This window comes from Solanum lycopersicum, chromosome 4 (assembly GCF_036512215.1).
Source record: "Solanum lycopersicum chromosome 4, SLM_r2.1".
NCBI classification, from domain to species: Eukaryota; Viridiplantae; Streptophyta; class Magnoliopsida; order Solanales; family Solanaceae; genus Solanum; species Solanum lycopersicum.
The window spans coordinates 36,689,048-36,708,704 of NC_090803.1; positions in this window are offsets into that span (position 1 = coordinate 36,689,048).

Below are 19,657 nucleotides of genomic sequence, written 5' to 3' on the forward strand. Positions count from 1 at the left end.
GAGCTTTCACGGGTAGTAATGCACCAACATTCATCCCAAAATACATAACAACTCACTCGCATACAAATGACTAGTCTCCTAACATCTTAGTCGTTACTTAACGTTTAACTTCAAACCCAACCAAAATGACCTTTAAACTCATTTACTCATTAATTTAGAATGTTATTAACTAAGGAAAAACATGAAATCTCTTATTCATCCTATTTATTTTTGGGGGTGTTTCAACCCCATTATTAGAGCTTTGGCTTTCATTGAACCGTTTACCATCCTACACCATAGAGCTAGACTCACTAATAAAAGCATTTGTGGTTCCACAACTTATTTTTCAAAAAAATTTTATCTAATCAAAATAAGTACGATTTCATTCACATTTTGCCTTCATATCGATATTACATGATTTAAGGTGTTGATTTAACAACGTTTAGCAAATTAAACACTAAATATTCATACTATCCATCAAATACAAGTGATATTTTATCAAACAAGTGCCCCTCACACAAAGAAAATAGTAGACAACTCACTCACGTATGGACTTATTATCAAGGCTCAAACCTCATATTCACAAGTAACATTCACATGTATGCACATATAAGCATATGCTTTCCATTATTTATATCTTCACTATTAAGAATGGTTTGCAAAGAATCAAGTAGAACTTTCACGGGTAGTAATGTTTGCTAGGAGACGAGTACGAAAGCTATATAATAGTCACTTACACTTTTCTAAGCACTGTGTACATTTTAGACCTTATTACCTCTTTATTTCCTTTTTCTTCAGTTTCTATCCCTCTTCTTTACAATCCTATCACGAGTAACTCACATCGTTTCATGAATTCCTCTTAGATCTTTATTGCGTATACTAGTATAATTTTTTTTATTTTTTGTATAGGGGGTAATTCTTTCAACACATGTTTTTTATCACCTTGTGTCTATCAATGATAACTTTTTGATACTTGAACTATCTAATGTCTTTCAATTCTGCTAATTCCAATGAGTCTATGCAACAATGCTTAGGAAAGTATGGTGAAAACAACAAGGGAATCAATAAAATGTTCAGGTAAGAATGTGGCTACAAACAAAAAAAGTCTACATGATCAATGGGGATACTAGTGTGAGTATATCATATAAGTTTAAAATTTATGAACTTGTAAAATGAAGCCTATTATCATTTCCTAAACAAAGCACGCTTTAGATTACACTTCAATACATGAAGGACCAGTTATACAATAAGATTCATTACATAGAATACACAATGTCTCACCACACATGGCACAACTTCAATTCAAGTCAGTTTTACTGTCGAGGACAACATTCAACTAATGTAAAAGTTTAAATTAACCTTAAGTTGCAATATTTAGAATCAAATACAAGAATTCAAATGAATCTACATGCTTTCAAACAAGATTTCTTTTCCAGAATTTAAGCTTAAGCACAAACACCATACTTTACACTGAATGACGAAAATTACTGTTAAGACGATCATCATCATGTATCATAGGGAAATATGACTCAACTACGAAAAATTCCTCAATCCTAAGAAGAAAAATCTTTTTTGTATTTTTTACGGTTCAAAGGGACTGTCCTTGGTTAAAAAATCAAAAACAAGCCCCAATGAATCAAAAATAAAATAATATAAAAAATCTACTATTTATCTAACCACTATATACATTATAGATTAACTCACATCCCACCTCACATTATAACAGCAAGCATAGTCCCTAGTGGGAAAAAACATCAGAATTCTCAAGTACAAGGTAAGGTGAAGAACTCCCTAATCAAACCTTCATGGAATCTCCTCCACGGCCTCGTCCATGGCCTACCATTGGTCTACATCCTCAGTTTTAGAGTTTGAATCCACATCGCAGCCGACACACAATATGTCCTCATATGTGGTCACATCATCATCTATTTGCTCAAGAAACAGTGGCCCAATGCCCAATATGACCCTCGCATGCACATTTGGAAAATGAATATTGCCCATCTCTCTAAGATGCATCACGGTTGAGGCCCACAATCCATTCCTATGCCTCATTATCTCTAGCTCCTAAATGTGGGCCATAATTATCTCACCGCGTCTCTTGACTATGTCATTGTAAGTGGTGGACCAAAATAATTACTACACCCTTTCATCTTTGTAACATTCTATGGCACATAAATGAGTGGCGCTATATAATTCAAAGTCTCGTCCAGAAGACCTTCTTAATGACAGAAATAGGTGATAATGTTCCCAAAGGCATACTTGTTCTCCCTGTTTACCTAGGCCTTCCTCATAGTGGACTGAAGTGCTTCCCCTATGTTCAATTTAGCGTCATTCATTAGATAATAAAACAAAAAAACTTTGTCATGACTGATTTTCGTATAATGCAACCCGATAAACAAGGAATGAATGATGATCTTCAATCAAACCCGAGCCTCCCTAATCATGTGAGCATACATCAGTGATATGTGGAATCTCTTTGAACAACGATTGGTCCACTGAACCATAGACTGCAACCAATAAAGAGTATGTCAATTTCCCTAGTAAGGATGGTGAATTTTAAATCCCATCAATACAAATGTTTCGGTGTGAGTTGCAGTGCCAAATATGTCATTCAAAACTTCTGGAGTGAGGTGTCGCATCCCCTCACTGAATATGACTTTTGTTTTGTTGCCTAGTTAGCATAGAATTCATGAACCACATGTAAATTTCATTTCACAACTCAGCAAAATTAGAATTCAAATGGATCTTTTGGATCCGCCTCAACATTCATAAGAAGACCCTGGCCAAACAATCACTCTTAGCGCACAAGTTCGAGAAATATCAAACCTTAGATATTTCTTTCTATGGCTACTACCTTCAATACAAATAGTAATGTTTTTCTACGCGGGATTACGTGTACGGGGGAAAAGTCTGCATACTACAAACTCCCTTCCTCTAGCTTGAGAATGCCATTTTTTTTACTGACGCATTGGGTTCTTGACATAAAGACCACACAATGAACACAACCCATACAAAACTATCTTACCCCATAAGAATACATATAACAATCACAAGGTATGGGTGGTAAGAGGACCACCCCACACTTACTGTGCGTACTACCCATGCTAAAGAAGTCGATACACACACTTCCCAACAAACAAATTTAAACAAGGTGAGTATCACAATTTCCCAATTCAACACTTGATATTCATACCGACACAACATTCTCACTATCATTACAAGTAAAGGAAATTAAAAGAACACCTAAGATAACCACATGGTCAGGCTATTTTAATCATCACACATGCCCAACCCCAACTATGAAATCTCATGAATTAGAGGGACATACCCAAAACATTACATCCAACATAATAATAATACACACACTTAACAAAATAACTCAAAGGACTTTCATTGTATTCAAAATTCTTCCAATCATACCACACACAATCATACTCCTATACGACCACCATATTTAACACACAAAAGCTTCCAAACATTCTTACACATATATGGTGTTAAAAAAGGCATTAATACAAAAGGAACAACTAAAGAGATTATGCCTTATACAGAATATATGTAGAAGATTAAGAAAAAATAGATGGTTGAAAGCCTCTTCATGATGGATTTGGGATTAAGCAAACGTGAGGGGAGAAGGAAGGTGAAGTCATAGGGTTGAGGGAAAATAATTGGGGAATTAGAGTGAATTTAGAGGTGAAAAGAGGGATTGGGTTAATTTTATTTAAGGGTTGATGAGTAAATCCCGTCTATATGATGAAAATAAAAAATCTTACTTTCCAGGTGTGACGCGCCCCTATTACGAAATCCTCTGGTTTGTCTAGGAAATTGATTCCAGCAAAATAAAAAAACCATGACTCTTTCCCCAATGTGGTTCGATTACAGAGACACTTTAGTTTAGATGAAAGTTTTATTTCTTGTCTAAGTAATAAAACTAACCCGCCTCTCCGATGCACTCTTGTTATAGAGTTCACTGTTGATGCTATGAAATTAATTCCCACTGAGATGAAATACATATGGAACCTCCGCGACACGACTCCAATATGGAGCCATGTGAATTGCATAATTCAAGAACAATACCCAATTAAGACAAATTCAATGGGTTGCCTCCCATCCAACTTCTTAGTTTTGGTCATGACACAACTCATATATTTGTGTTTTCTCTATTTTTACATATCTTAACTATTACATGAAGAATGAAATTAAGTAAGTCCTAAGAATGAAAATAAAAAAAAAATTACTATATAATACATGTGCTCAGAAATTCACTCCCATGTAGTGTCTGGTTAAACGCCGTGGCTTGACCGAACTCATGTGACATTGCTCATCTAACTCGAGCATTTCTCATTCAAAATCCAGATCATTTTTGAAGAATTGTTTTACTCGTTGCCTATTCATTAGAAATATGGAGCTCTTGTCCTTAATTATGTATCTCCACAACCTCATATTGATTTATTTTCACCACCTTGAATGGTCCTCTCAACTTTGACCAATGTTTTCAAAGGAAAAAATTCAATCTCATATTAATAAATAACACCTCGAGTGGTACAATGTGATTTTCATGCAAGTTCTTCATCTTCTCTTTATGTAACGACTTGTTTAGTCGTTTTGAGTAGCAGACTTCAATTCTGGAAAAACTGGCAGAAGCGACGGACCCCACGACGGACCGTCATAGGCACGACGGACCGTCATAGGCACGACGGACCGTTGCAGGGTCTCCTTTCAAAACACATAGAAAATCTGAAATTGGGTACTAAAAATCGACTCTCTGAACTTTGTGACGGAATGGCAGGACGGACCGTCACAGGTGTGACGGACCGTCACAGACCCTTGGTGGAAATTTGGGTCTCTGAACTCCGCGACGACCTGCAGGACGGCCCGTCGTAGGCACGACGGCCCGTCACAGTTTGCATAATCCCAGTTGGAGTCGGATTTCTGGTTAAGTTTTAAGGGACATTTTTTACTATTCTTGCCTTAATTATAAAGTTCGTGGGTTTATATTAATAACTCAAATTCTTGGGGGTTAAAAGAGGTAACCCTAAGTTAATTAGTGGGGTATTATTGCCATCTTTTATTCTTAATTATATACTTATTAGGGTAAAAGAAAGAGGGTTTGAATAAGAAAATAGAAAGAACAAGAAGGGAGAGAGAGAAACGATCGAGAAGAGGAGGAAAACACCAAGCTTTTAGGATTAACTTGCTTGATTTCAATTCTTCAGTGGAGGTAGGTTATGGTTTTCATGCTTTCATAAGTAAACTCTTAATAGTGAATGATATGTATTGGTAGTATTGTAAACCCTACTATATTCTTAATGGTGTGTTTGCATGAATATGATTATGTGATTGTGATAAGATAAGCATTATGAAAATACTGAATCCCAAATCTTGAAAAGAAACTTTAATATACATTATTAATGATGAGGCCTTGGTATAGAAGAAGGCTTGATGAATTAAAGTAATGGGATTGATGATGCCTTGGTATTGAGAAGGCTTGATGATTTATAGAATGATATTAGTGGATCGGAGTGTCACGTTCCGACACATAGTATTAGTGGATCGGAGTGTCACGTACCGACACATAGTATTAGTGGATCGGAGTGTCACGTTCCGACACATAGTATTAGTGGATCGGAGTGTCACGTTTCGATACATAGTATTAGTGGATCGGAGTGTCACTTTCCGACACATGTAGGGTATCGGAGTGTCACGTTTCGACACATGTAGGGGATCAGAGTGTCACGTACCGACACATGTAGGTGATCGGAGTGTCACGTTCCGACACATGTAGGGGATCGGAGTGTCACGTTCCAACACATAGAATTAGGGGATGGGAGTGTCACATTCCGACACTTAGAATTAGGGGATCGGAGTGTCATGTACCGACACAAAGTAGTAGGAGATCGGAGTGTCACGTACCGACACAAGAGGAGGAAGAATAGCGGCAAGAGGTCGTGGTAGAGGTCATGGGAGGACGTCCTCTAGAGGAAGAGGACGAACACCTAGTCCATCTGATACTAGGGCAGTGACTCCTCCACCGACTGAGGAGGTAATAAGAGAAGGGGAGGATGGGGAAACTGAACAAGTGCAAAATGAGGGATTGCCACCCCAACCTACCCCAGAGATTATCAATCAGGTTCTGGCTTATCTTAGTGGGTTGTCTGATCAAGGTCAGGCACCTCCAGTGTTTTCTACGCCAACACCTCCGGTTTCAGAAGTACAACATACAGCCACTAGGGCTCCTCGTATGGATGCCTCATTGGACATAGGCACATTTCCACGTCTGACTACTGGGCCTATAATAACAAATGATCAGCATGGACTTTTCAGTAAGTTCTTGAAATTGAAACCTCCGGTCTTCAAGGGTGCTGAATCGGAGGATGCTTATGATTTTCTGGTTGAATGTCACGAGCTACTACACAAGATGGGTATAGTAGAACGGTTTGGTGTGGAGTTTGTGACTTATCAGTTTCAAGGGAACGCCAAAATGTGGTGGCGGTCACATATTGAGTGTCAGCCAACAGAGGCACCACCTATGACTTGGGCCTCATTCTCTAGCTTGTTTATGGAGAAGTATATCCCCCGAACTTTGAGGGATAGGAAAAGGGATGAGTTCTTGATATGCCTATTCGTGTTTCTACTCCGGTGGGTGAGTCTGTGGTAGTTGAAAAGGTATATAGGTCTTGGTTGGTGAACTTTGTGGGGAGCAACACTTATGTAGATTTGGTTATCTTAGAAATGGATGATTTTGATGTAATTCTGGGTATGACTTGGCTTTCTCCGCAATTTGCGATCTTGGATTGTAATGCTAAAATGGTGACGTTAGCCAAGCCTGGGACAGATCCGTTAGTGTGGGAGGGTGACTACACTTCCAATCCGGTGCGTATCATCTCTTTTCTTCGTGCTAAGAAAATGGTTAGTAAAGGGTGTTTAGCTTTCTTGGCACATCTCAAGAATGACACTACCCAAGTACCTTTGATTTAGTCGGTTTCGGTAGTCCGCGAGTTTCTGGATGTGTTCCCTGCAGATCTTCCTGGTATGCCACCGGATAGGGATATTGACTTCTGTATTGATCTTGAACCCGGTATTCGCCCCATTTCTATACCCCCTTATAGAATGGCTCCCGCGGAGTTAAGAGAGTTAAAGGCACAACTTCAAGAGTTATTGAACAAAGGCTTCATTAGACCAAGTGCATCTCCTTGGGGTGCTCCGGTTTTGTTTGTAAAGAAGAAGGATGGGAGTTTTCGGATGTGCATAGACTACAGACAACTGAATAAAGTAACTATTAAGAACAAGTACCCTGTTCCTCACATTGATGACTTGTTCGATCAGTTACAAGGTGCTTGTGTCTTCTCTAAGATTGACTTGAGATCCGGTTATCATCAATTGAAAATACGGGCAACGGATGTGCCAAAGACTGCTTTTCGAACGAGGTATGGGCATTACGAATTTGTAGTGATGTCTTTTGGTCTTACGAATGCCCCTGCTGCGTTTATGAGCTTGATGAACGGGATTTTTAAGCCATATTTGGACCTCTTCGTGATCGTATTTATTGATGATATATTGGTATACTCAAAGAGCAAGAAGGAACATGAAGAGAATTTGAGAATGGTATTGGAAATGTTAAGGGAGAAAAAGCTTTATGCCAAGTTCTCTAAGTGTGTGTTTTGGCTAGATGCAGTGTCCTTCTTGGGGCACGTGGTTTCTAAGGAAGTAGTGATGGTGGATCCTTCTAAGATTGAAACAGTGAAGAATTGGGTAAGACCCACTAATGTGTCAGAAATAAGGAGCTTTGTTGGGTTAGCTAGCTTCTACAGCCGATTTGTAAAGGGATTCTCTTCTATTGCTTCCCAATTGACGAACTTGACTAAGCAGAATGTTCCATTTGTATGGTCGGACGAATGTGAGGAAAGCTTTCAGAAGCTCAATACCTTGTTGACTACCGCACCTATCCTTACCTTGCCAGTAGAGGGTAAGAACTTCATTGTTTATTGTGATGCATCCTATTCTGGTTTGGGTGCAGTACTAATGCAAGAGAAGAGTGTGATTGCTTATGCTTCAAGGCAATTAAAGGTGCATGAACGTAACTATCCGACCCACGATTTGGAATTGGCTGCGGTAGTGTTTGCATTAAAACAATGGAGACACTATTTATATGGGGTCCCACTATCCATCATATCAGATAGAGGTGCGCAGTTTACTTTTAAGTTTTGGAAAACATTGCATGCAGAATTGGGTACTAGGTTGGACCTTAGTACTGCGTTCCATCCCCAGACCGATGGTCAGTCTGAGCGAACGATTCAAGTGTTGGAAGATATGCTTCGTGCATGTGGGATAGAGTTTGGTGGCCATTGGGATAGCTTCTTACCCTTAGCGGAGTGTTCATACAATAATAGCTATCACTCAAGCATTGATATGGCTCCATTTGAAATATTGTATGGTAGGAGATGTAGGTCTCCCATTGGTTGGTTTGATGCGTTCGAGGTTAGACCTTGGGGTACTGATCTCTTGAGGGATTCGATGGAAAAAGTGAAGTCTATTCAAGAAAAGCTTCTAGCGGCGCAAAGTAGACAAAAAGAATATGCAGATCGAAAGGTTAGAGACTTAAAGTTCATGGAGGGTGAACAAGTCTTGTTGAAAGTTTCACCAATGAAAGGGGTGATGCGGTTTGGTAAAAGGGGTAAACTAATTCCAAGGTACATTGGACCATTTGAAGTACTTAAGCGAGTAGGAGAGGTGGCTTATGAGTTAGCCTTGCCTCCAGGGCTGTCCGGAGTACATCCGGTATTCCATGTGTCGATGTTGAAAAGATATCATGGGGATGGAAACTACATTATCCGTTGGGATTCCGTTTTGCTTGATGAGAACTTGTCTTATGAGGAGGAGCTTGTTGCTATTTTAGATAGAGAAGTTCGCAAGTTGAGCTCAAGAGAGATTGCAATCCATCAAGGTGCAATGGAAGAATCGACCGGTTGAAGAAGCCACTTGGGAGAAGGAGGCGGATATGCGAGAAAAATACCCACATCTGTTTACAGATTCAGGTACTCCTTTTCGCCCTTGTTTTCCTTCTTTTGATCGTTCGGGGACGAACGATGGGTTAATTGGTATCTATTGTAACGACCTGTTTAGTCGTTTTGAGTAGCAGACTTAAATTCTGGAAAAACTGGCAGAAGCGACGAACCCCACGACGGACCGTCATAGGCACGACGGACCGTCGCAGGGTCTCCTTTCAAAACACTTAGAAAATCTGAAATTGGGTACTAAAAATCGACTCTCTGAACTTTGTGACGGAATGGCAGGACGGACCGTCACAGGTGTGACGGACCGTCACAGACCCTTGGTGGAAATTTGGGTCTCTTAACTCTGCGACGACCTGCAGGACAGACCGTCGCAGGCACGACGGCCCGTCACAGTTTGCATAATCCCAGTTGGAGTCGGATTTCTGGTTAAGTTTTAAGGGACGTTTTTGACTATTCTTGCCTTAATTATAAAGTTCGTGGGTTTATATTAATAACTCAAATTCTTGGGGGTTAAAAGAGGTAACCCTAAGTTAATTAGTGGGGTATTATTGCCATCTTTTATTCTTAATTATATACTAATTAGGGTAAAATAAAGAGGGTTTGAATAAGAAAATAGAAAGAACAAGAAGGGAAAGAGAAAAACGATCGAGAAGATGAGGAAAACACCAAGCTTTGAGGATTAACTTTCTTGATTTCAATTGTTCGGTGGAGGTAGGTTATGGTTTTCATGCTTTCATAAGTAAACTCTTAATAGTGAATGATATGTATTGGTAGTATTGTAAACCCTACTATATGCTTAATGGTATGTTTGCATGAATATGATTATGTGATTGTGATAAGATAAGCATGATGAAAATATTGAATCCAAAATCTTGAAAAGAAACTTTAATATACATTATTAATGATGAGGCCTTGGTATAGAAGAAGGCTTGATGAATTAAAGTAATGGGATTGATTATGCCTTTGTATGGAGAAGGCTTGATGATTTACAGAATGATATTAGTGGATCGGAGTGTCACATTCCGACACATAGTATTAGTGGATCGGAGTGTCACGTACCGACACATAGTATTAGTGGATCGGAGTGTCACGTTCCGACACATAGTATTAGTGGATCGGAGTGTCACGTTCCGACACATAGTATTAGTGGATCGGAATGTCACGTTCTGATACATGTAGGGGATCGGAGTGTCACGTTCCGACACATGTAGGGGATCAGAGTGTCACGTTCCGACACATGTAGGGGATCGGAGTGTCACGTACCGACACATGTAGGGGATCGGAGTGTCACGTTCTGACACATGTAGGGGATCGGAGTGTCACGTTCCGACACATAGAATTAGGGGATCGGAGTGTCACGTTCCGACACATAGAATTAGGGGATCGGAGTGTCACGTACCGACACATAGTAGTAGGGGATCGGAGTGTCACGTACCGACACAAGAGGAGGAAAGATAATGAATCTTGAAAGATGATAATATACTCAACTTAATATACTTAATTCCCAAATGAGTATGGTGTTGAGGCTTGAGCCCTCATGGATGAACTTGATGGTACTAATTGATGATTATAATACTTGTTGTTGCTACATGTTGAATTTTATAGTTGATTTACGATAATATTGATATATAATGTTTCCTATTTTGAGTTGGCCGATGATTTCTACTCAGTACCCGTGTTTTGTACTGACCCCTACTTTTATGTTTTCTTCTTGTTATTTGTGGAGTGCAGCAAACGTGCCGTCATCTTCGACTCAACAGTAACTCAAGCCAGTCTTCGTCACACCGGATCTTCAGGGTGAGCTAACGCTTCTAGCTTGGATTGGATCTTCTCCTTCATGTCTTGATGCCTTGAACTTCCGGCATGGACTAGCTTCTTATGTATTTTTAGCTTCTTAGAAACTCTTAGAATTAGTAGTTTAAAGTAGATGTTCTTGTGATGATGACTTCCAGGTTTTGGGAATAATAGATGTTGAATATTGATAGTTATTGAATTGGTTTATATTAATGAGTTTAAGTCTTCCGCATTACTTTTTGTTGTTATTACATTGAACTGTTAAGGTTTAGATTAGTTGGTTCGCTCACATAGGAGGGTAAGTGTGGGTGCCAGTCGCGATCCGATTTGGGTCGTGACACTTCATATACACAATTGACCTATTATCCTCTTCCCAACAAATTCTAGATCCATATTAAACTTCTCAATGGCCCAATAGGCTGGTATTCTGAATCTACTGGAAGATGGCATGATTTTAAAACTCCATCCAATATGGAGAAGTTCAGCTGGGTGTTATATGCAATACTGTATGACCAAAGTGCATCTTATTTTTTAGCCTAATCCTTTTGCTGTAGATTCAGTCTTTTGCAAGATATACATAATCTCTAGATTTGAAACCTCTACTTTACCAATAGTCTAAGGATGGTATGGTGTAGCTATATTGTGTCACACTCTATACTTAGCATATAACTTTTGTAGTGAATAATTTATGAAGTGCTTAGCACCATCACTAATCATGGCTCTTTAACTTTTGAACCTTGTGATTATGTGCTGCTTAATGAAATTCACCATAGCCTTTTTATCATTAGTAGGCACGGTGATAGCCTCAACCCACTTAGATACATAATTCACTGCCATTAGAATGTATAATTTTCATTAGAGGAAAGGAAAATACCATGACCTATATCCCCCATACATTGAATATATTAATCTATAATGTTGCTCAATGGAATCTCATGTTGTATTGAAATGGTTCCTATTCTGTGACACTAATCACAACCCTTCACAAAAAGTGCAATATCTTTAAACAAAGTTAATCAAATAAACATGACTGCAATACCTTATATGTTGAATTCTCTCCTCCATGGTGCCCTCTATGTGATGAAGATTGAACACTCTCCAATGCTTGCCTCACCTCATTTTTAGCTATACAACTTCACACTACTTAATCCGGCCCTTGTTTGAATAGGAATTACTCATTTCATATGTACAACCTTGCATCCTTTTGTTTTGGGAAAGTTGAAGAACTAGGTAGGATAAATCCACAAGAAGGTTCATAATATTAGTATAAAGAGTCACTTTCACAATGTGTAAAGCTAACGAGAAGTCACTTGTTTGAATAGGAATTACTCATTTCAGTGATTTGATTCTTAGTACCTTTCCTATCCTTGATTTCCATATCAAATTCTTGGAGTAAAATGATCAATCTTATAAGCTTTAGCTTTGCATCCTTCTTATTAAAAAGGTACCTGATCTCATTATGATCAATGTAAACAATAACCTTAGTACTTACCAAGTAAGATATGAACTTGTCGAAGGAAAATTCTAGAGAAAAAATCTCCTTCTATATGATTGTGTAATTTGCATGTGCCGAATGAAGGGTCTTAGGCAGAGTAAATAGAGTAAAATACATTCTTCTTTTTTTGGCCCAACATTGCACCCACCGTTATATCACAAGCATCACACATAAGCTAAAAAGGTAGCTCCCAAGTAGGAGTAATTATGTTATAATTTTATATTAGACTCTTCTTCAACAACTCAAAGGACTTTAAACAACTTTCATTAAACACTAAAAATTTAACCTCCTTATCAAATATAATACACAGAGGTCTAGTAGTGTTGGATAAATCCTTGATGAACCTCCTATAGAATCAAGCATTCCAAAGGAAACTTCTGAATCCTTTCACTATGATATGGGATGTCAATTATTCACTTACATCTACCTTGGCTCTATCAACTTCTAACCTTCTTCAAGAAACCTAATGATATGGCACAATGCCTTCTCGAACTAAGAAATGATACATTTCAAAATTCCATACAAATTGTTTCCTGTTATCGAGCAAGGACCCCGTTAAGATTACACAAAACAAAGGTAAAAACGATCACCAAAGAGTGAGAACTTATCCATTAATACTTACACAAAATCCTCTACCATATCATGAAACATTGCCATCATACATATCTGCAATATGGCTGGTACATTACAATGTCCAAAGGGCATACACTTAACATCATACCTACCATATTGACAAGGTAAGTTTATCTTCTCTTGATTCTTTGGTGTGATCACAATTTTGTTATTCCGTGAGTTAATATAAAAAAATCAATAATAAACATGCCCTGCTAGCATAGTAACATCTTACCAATGAGGGAAACTAGGTAGAGATCTTTTCTAGTGGCCTTGTTTAGCTTGTGATAAGTCATGAAAATACGTTACCCATTAATTGTCCAAGTGGGATGAGCTTGTTATTATCATTGGTCACCACATTATCACCCATTTCTTAGGAACACAATGCATATATTGCCCACTTTTTATCTATAATGAAGTACACTATATGTGTATCTAAGCAGTCACTTCCTTTCTTCATCACCATATATTTCATGACTAAGTTTATATGACACTAATGTTATGCACTTGGATTGTGTCCTTCCTCTATTTATATCTTATGTGCACATAATGCAAGACTTATCCCATTAATATCATATATCGGTGACCCAATGAATTCTTTCCTCCTTATAATATTTTCAATGCCTCTTTACCTTGTAATTCAGAAAAATCTACAAATCACATGTAAGGTGTTAACATCTCCAAAAAGTGCACACCTTAAGTGGGATGTTAGTGTTTTCGGTTAGAATTTGGTGCATCTTAAATTGTTGTCTTGGGTGGAGCCCCCAATATTGTATTCAAAGGTTTTTGATTATCTTTCGAAATACCAAACCTGAAAACTCCAAAAACTTAATCATTTCCGATGTTTTAGCATCACCATATATACCATGGACCATCAACACTCGTTCTAGTGGATATCTGGATATGATGGAATGAGCTTTTGCTTCAAGATATATCATTCATAGTTCTATAATCATATACAGCCGGTAGTTGAAGCATTTTATATGTATCAAACACTTCGACTTTGTCGTGAGCCATCGTAGTCAATACTCGACCACTTGATACATCGATCATAACATGCCCAGTGGACAAGAAGGGTCTCCAAAGAATAAAAGACACCTTAGGATCTAGCTCAAAATACAATAAAGAAAATCAATTGAAAATATAAATGATCCCACTTGTACGAAAATATCTACAACACATTCAACCTCACTAAAGATTGTGCAACCAAATGTAAGATAATGGTGGTGGGATTAGAAATACCCAACCCCAATTTCTTATATAGGTATGTTGGCATCAGATTAACGCTCCCCCCTAGATCACACAACTGTTGAGCCTGAACACTTTTCCCTAAAGTTATCTGGACCGTAAAGCTACCCGAATCTTTTAGTTTATGGGAAATTTTTTTTGAATCGTATAGATACACTATTCAGTGAGTTCTAGATCTTCATACTCTATTAGCCTCCTCTTGCTCGCTACAATTTCCCTCACATATCCTACCTTGGCATTTGATGCTTTCCATCGTGATAATGACACTAACTACAGTTTGAGTGTCTATAAATGTTAGAAGTATAGTAACCAACATATGGTTGGGTCGTATCCTAAGTGAGCGGTAGTGAAAATAGTACTTAATTAGAATCTTACTCTAATAAATCATAGATAAATAAGTTTGTGAATGAAATAATATTTACATTCGAAGGGTTGCAAGAAAGTTTCAAATATCAAAAGGCATTTGTAATAAGTATAGTAAAAACGATACAAAATGCGAAAAGGAATCAAGTATTAGGAAAGGTTTTTGGGGTGCGACTACAATACATGTTGATATAAAATGTTGAGTATATGTTTTTGATAGAAAATTTGCAAGATAATATTGACTAGGCTGAGATTAGATTGCCATAAGTTCCCTATCAGGCAAATTACCATGTTTCAAATGGGTTTCTCACGAACACTGATTTGTCTTATGAAAGCCAACCTAAACCTTACCCCACTAATTTTTTCAAGTTGACTGTTATGATATGGACAAAGATGTGGGCTTAAGGCTGAACCTAATATCGTCCCACTCGTTAGGTCATCAATCCTGCGGTTTCGGTTTGGAGGCCTCTCTCTCGAGCAAGCCAAAAATACATGGGTGATTTTGTATTGGCGACTACAAAGCCATCCAATTAAAAAACAACCACTAGTTTAAATTACCATTAAAATATATCTAACCTATAAGCAAGCAAAACACAAATTTAATGTAAAACATACTTGCTAAATAACACCCCAAGAATGGGTATAAGAAATCAAACCTTAATATGAGAAAAAGAAGAAGAGTGGAGAACACCTACTTTGTATTAGGGAAGATGAATTTCTTGCTTCAAGTCTTGCCGAAAACCCAATTAAAACTGTAGAGAAAATACAAAAATAATATTCTAAAAGTTAAAATTTACAGTAATGCTCCTACTCTCTAAAAATAATAACTACAACTAGTATTTAAAGGTTCAGAAATTAGTATTGTGGATGACCATTTGGCGAAGTTAGTCGTTGTTGTCGAGTGACTCAATAACGCACCAATCGTCTGGTTCATAACCATTTTGTGGTTGCCTCATGGATATTCATTTTACTATAACATTGGATGGTATAGCACTACTTCGTGGAACTATTTGGTGATACATTGAATGCTGTTTTCATCGCTTTTTTGATCCGCTTCATTAAGGGCATTTCATATTGGAAAAAAGGGCGATGTATGTCCTTTCGATAATTCACCAAGTGTGCTTGGCGATGCTCAGGCTTAGGTTCCATCTTTGTTTTGCCTATTTTCTCCATTTTTCACGTAAGTGACCATGCTTTCACCAAAAATTGAAATACCTAAAACTATATATGTATGAACCGAGAATACCCTCTAGATGTAACAGACGCGTCGACCTCGAAGTGTTCTTAGACAATCCCTTATCCTTCATCATTGCATCATAGATTGAATAAAAGGGAAAAAAATTAAAACATTTTATTTTAAGTTCAATTTCACTTCATATATCAAAAAAAGAAACTAACTTGTCTCACATTACCATCTAAACAAAAGAGTATGAATATTGCGACTTAGCCCTTAAATAATTACAAGTATTATAAAATGAATACATCATAGTCCTTAAAGTAGGATAAGTGGAACAATGTCTTACAATATACGAAAAGGGACTAAAGCTAAAATCATAGGGTTATATCCTCAGACTTGATAATTCACAAACTTGGGAAACAATCCAAGGTTCTTGAGAAAATGTCGTTGAATCACCTCAATTGCCCGAACCTATATTTGTATAGAAAGTAGAAGAGATATGGGTTAGTACACACCACATGTACTAAGCATATGCAGGCAAAACATTTGAAAACATGCATAAAGGGACATTTTGTTATGAACATGCTACATTCGCATCAAAACCCGTTATGCACATTCCAGCAATTATAACTAACATAGACCATGTGAGCTACATGGATTTTGATGTCATCTCCTCACACTGAAAGGAAGGTATCCTACTTTCCATGGTATGACATGAACATTCGTATACCATCTTGGTGTATACACTAGCAAAGGTTTCCTATGGGGGCACACATTTAAGGAAGTAGAAGGTTGTTACTAGATACCCTCTTTATACTATCTAGTTGTAACGACCCGAGAGCACCCCCTAGTTGTTACCGGCGTATTCTCCCTCTCGGAGGTATTATACAAGCCTCTTAGTGTTCCTTGATCACATAGGTATGAAAAGTAGTGTTAATTTAAACTTTTAACAGTAAAGTCAATATGGAAACAATTTTATAAAACCTAAGAAAACTAAGTTTCATAATAAGACATCTTACACACATATCATTATCATAGGGTCACAGCCTACATTAAAAATATATTTATAGTTTAATCCAAGGTATTCCATTAAAAAACTAGAACTAACATCCATGTCCTCTATCATATGAGGACATACTAATTATGAGAGAATTCTATTTACCAAACTTAAAGTCTAGAAATATTCACTTGCCACCACGTACACTTATAGAAATAGAAATACGTGGACTTAGCAAAATTAATGCACAAAGTATAGTGACATACAAAAAAACCTTGAAAAAAGGGACATTTACTTAAAGATATAGTATAGTGACGTACAAGAAGACCATGAAAAGGGGACATTTACTTAAATATATACTTTTTATTCTCTTTTGGTGAAAACCTTCATAATACAAGTAGAAAATCCATCATACAAGTTAATATCCATATAATCTTCAATGCAAGACCATAATTATTAAGTAACCGAATTTATCATATTACCCTCTACGTAAGGCTGTTCTAATACCCGTAGACTTGAATAGACCGCCCACACAACCTCTTCAATAAACACCTTGGTGTTCCTTAAAAAAACCAAAGATAAGGACATTTCCTTGTTCCATATACTAACATTACGAGAATATACATTGCATAAGTCATTTAGAAGGAAATCATAAAATTAAGGCACTTCCCATAATGGTCTTGGAATACCTAGGGAACTCACTTTAGAATTTTAAAACCTATCCAATAACTAGACTACACTACCCACATGATGAGAATAGGAATTAATTAACATAGACCATAATAGTTAGGCATGGAATGCGCCACATTGTGGAAGCTGTTCTAATTGCCAAAGTACAACTAAGGAAACATCCCATGTAGGCATGGTTTAAGGATCAGGGGCTTCTTTGTACTCTAGTCTCATTCTCAAGTAAAGATACTACCACAAGAATATCCTCTCGGTTCTTTTCGTTTGTTCTCATAGAGTAACTTCATTAAATAATAGTATAATTAGAATGTACCATTCCTTAGTCCTACAAACTCATAATACCATTACAGAGAATAGGGTACACAAGGGCTGCTGATCAAGGTTCATTAGAATAGCTCATTCTTAACCTTCTTTTCATATTCAAGGTTCCATATTAGTCTTTCATAAAAGGGTACCTACTTTAGTTCTACCGATCCTACACTTTCTATTTTTCATTCATTCAAGACAAGGGTGCCTAAGCCTACTAAGTCTAGAGATCACATTAAAGAAGATTTCATGTATCAAGAAGAGTGACTTAAATCTACCAATTCAAGACACAACATTCATCAAATCATTTATTCAACACAATTCAAGTACCTTGTAGGGAACTAATTCTACCAATACAAGATACAACGTCATTCTATAAAGACTCTTCTGAGTCCTTCATCATCATATACAAGCAATTAAAGAACAAGTACATAAAATCATCACAAGATAGCATTTATATAAGACTATATAGACATCACATGAGTACCTTCATTTTATACCTTAATATATACCATATCATCATTCACTTTCTACACACGTATAAAACATGACAATAATACAAGCTACATAATAAGGTCGACAAGGTCATGATCATAACATCTTAAACAATTAAGCACCACCACCATAAGTGGATGATACTAATCTATGGAAATTCGATATAAATTCTACATTAAATAAAAGAATTAGGTCAACTTATAACCTTCTAATAGATACAATCACCATCGTTAACATCTTCAACAATTCCACACAACAATAGAACTTACCAATTACAATGCCCATAGGGCTAGACCATCAATTCACCCATATTAATGATACAACAAAACATAAGATATATATAAAAACTATAAAAAAAATATGTGGAAAATTCCAACAATAATCAAGGTATGATTCAATAGCCCATAACGATAGAAACATGAATTCAACATAATTAGATCATAATCGATATACCCACGTTAAAGAAAAAATTAGGAATTCAAGGCATACATGGATTCATAAAAAATTGTTATCATAAAACCATCAATTAACATTGAATACTTCATAAATTATCAATTAAAACCTTTTAATGAAAGAACCCATGCATAGAATTCAAAATAGTGTTTTAGTGTTTTTGAGATCTTTTGAAAAGCCTTTGAAATTATATCCTTGAATGAGATAAAAATCAAGGATGAGATCACCATACCTTCTTGAAGATCTATCCACTAAATTGATGTTCATAAATTGAAGAATTTATCTTCTTCCTTGGATCTTGAAAGTTATTTAATGGAGGATTTGAGTAGAAAGAGAATTTAGAGAGAACGGAGATCTCCTATTTTTTTTTGATTTCTAATCGAGGGTTGGATTTTTTTATTGGGTAATGGGTATATAATGACTTAAACTCAATACATAATACACCCCCAAAATATCCAAAACATCCATACATCAATTGCACCTTTTTAAACAAGTCTGTCTTAACTTTTATTTTCACAAATATCATGGGGGAACAAGTCCGCATCTCTGAGGTGTTCCTTAAATACTTTTGAATACATATTTAGATATAGGGTCTGTGATGTCTCTATGATGTGAATTCGATTCTTTCACATGGCTGAGCAAGTCCGCGACGTGGGCACACTCTCACTAGCTACTGGTCGCAAGCTACCTTTGTAGCCTCTTGACCAAGGATCGGGTTTTCTTCAAGGATCCCTAGGTTGGTTCTTGGGATATTCTACCAGGATGTTTCAACCCTAAACACGATTATTAAGATTCTAAGGACACATCCAGTAACTTTGAACTCCAAACAACACATAAAAACATGCTCGACACACTAGAACACACTAACACATAAAAGACTAGTTTTCAAACGTCTTGGTCAACACTTGACTTCAAAACTCTTTAAAACTGACTTCAGAATATATTTTTAATTAAGTTAACTAGTTATTAACTCATAAAACCCAAGTGAGGCTCTAGTTTTCCTATTTGATTTTGAGGATCCTTACATTTTCCTCCAC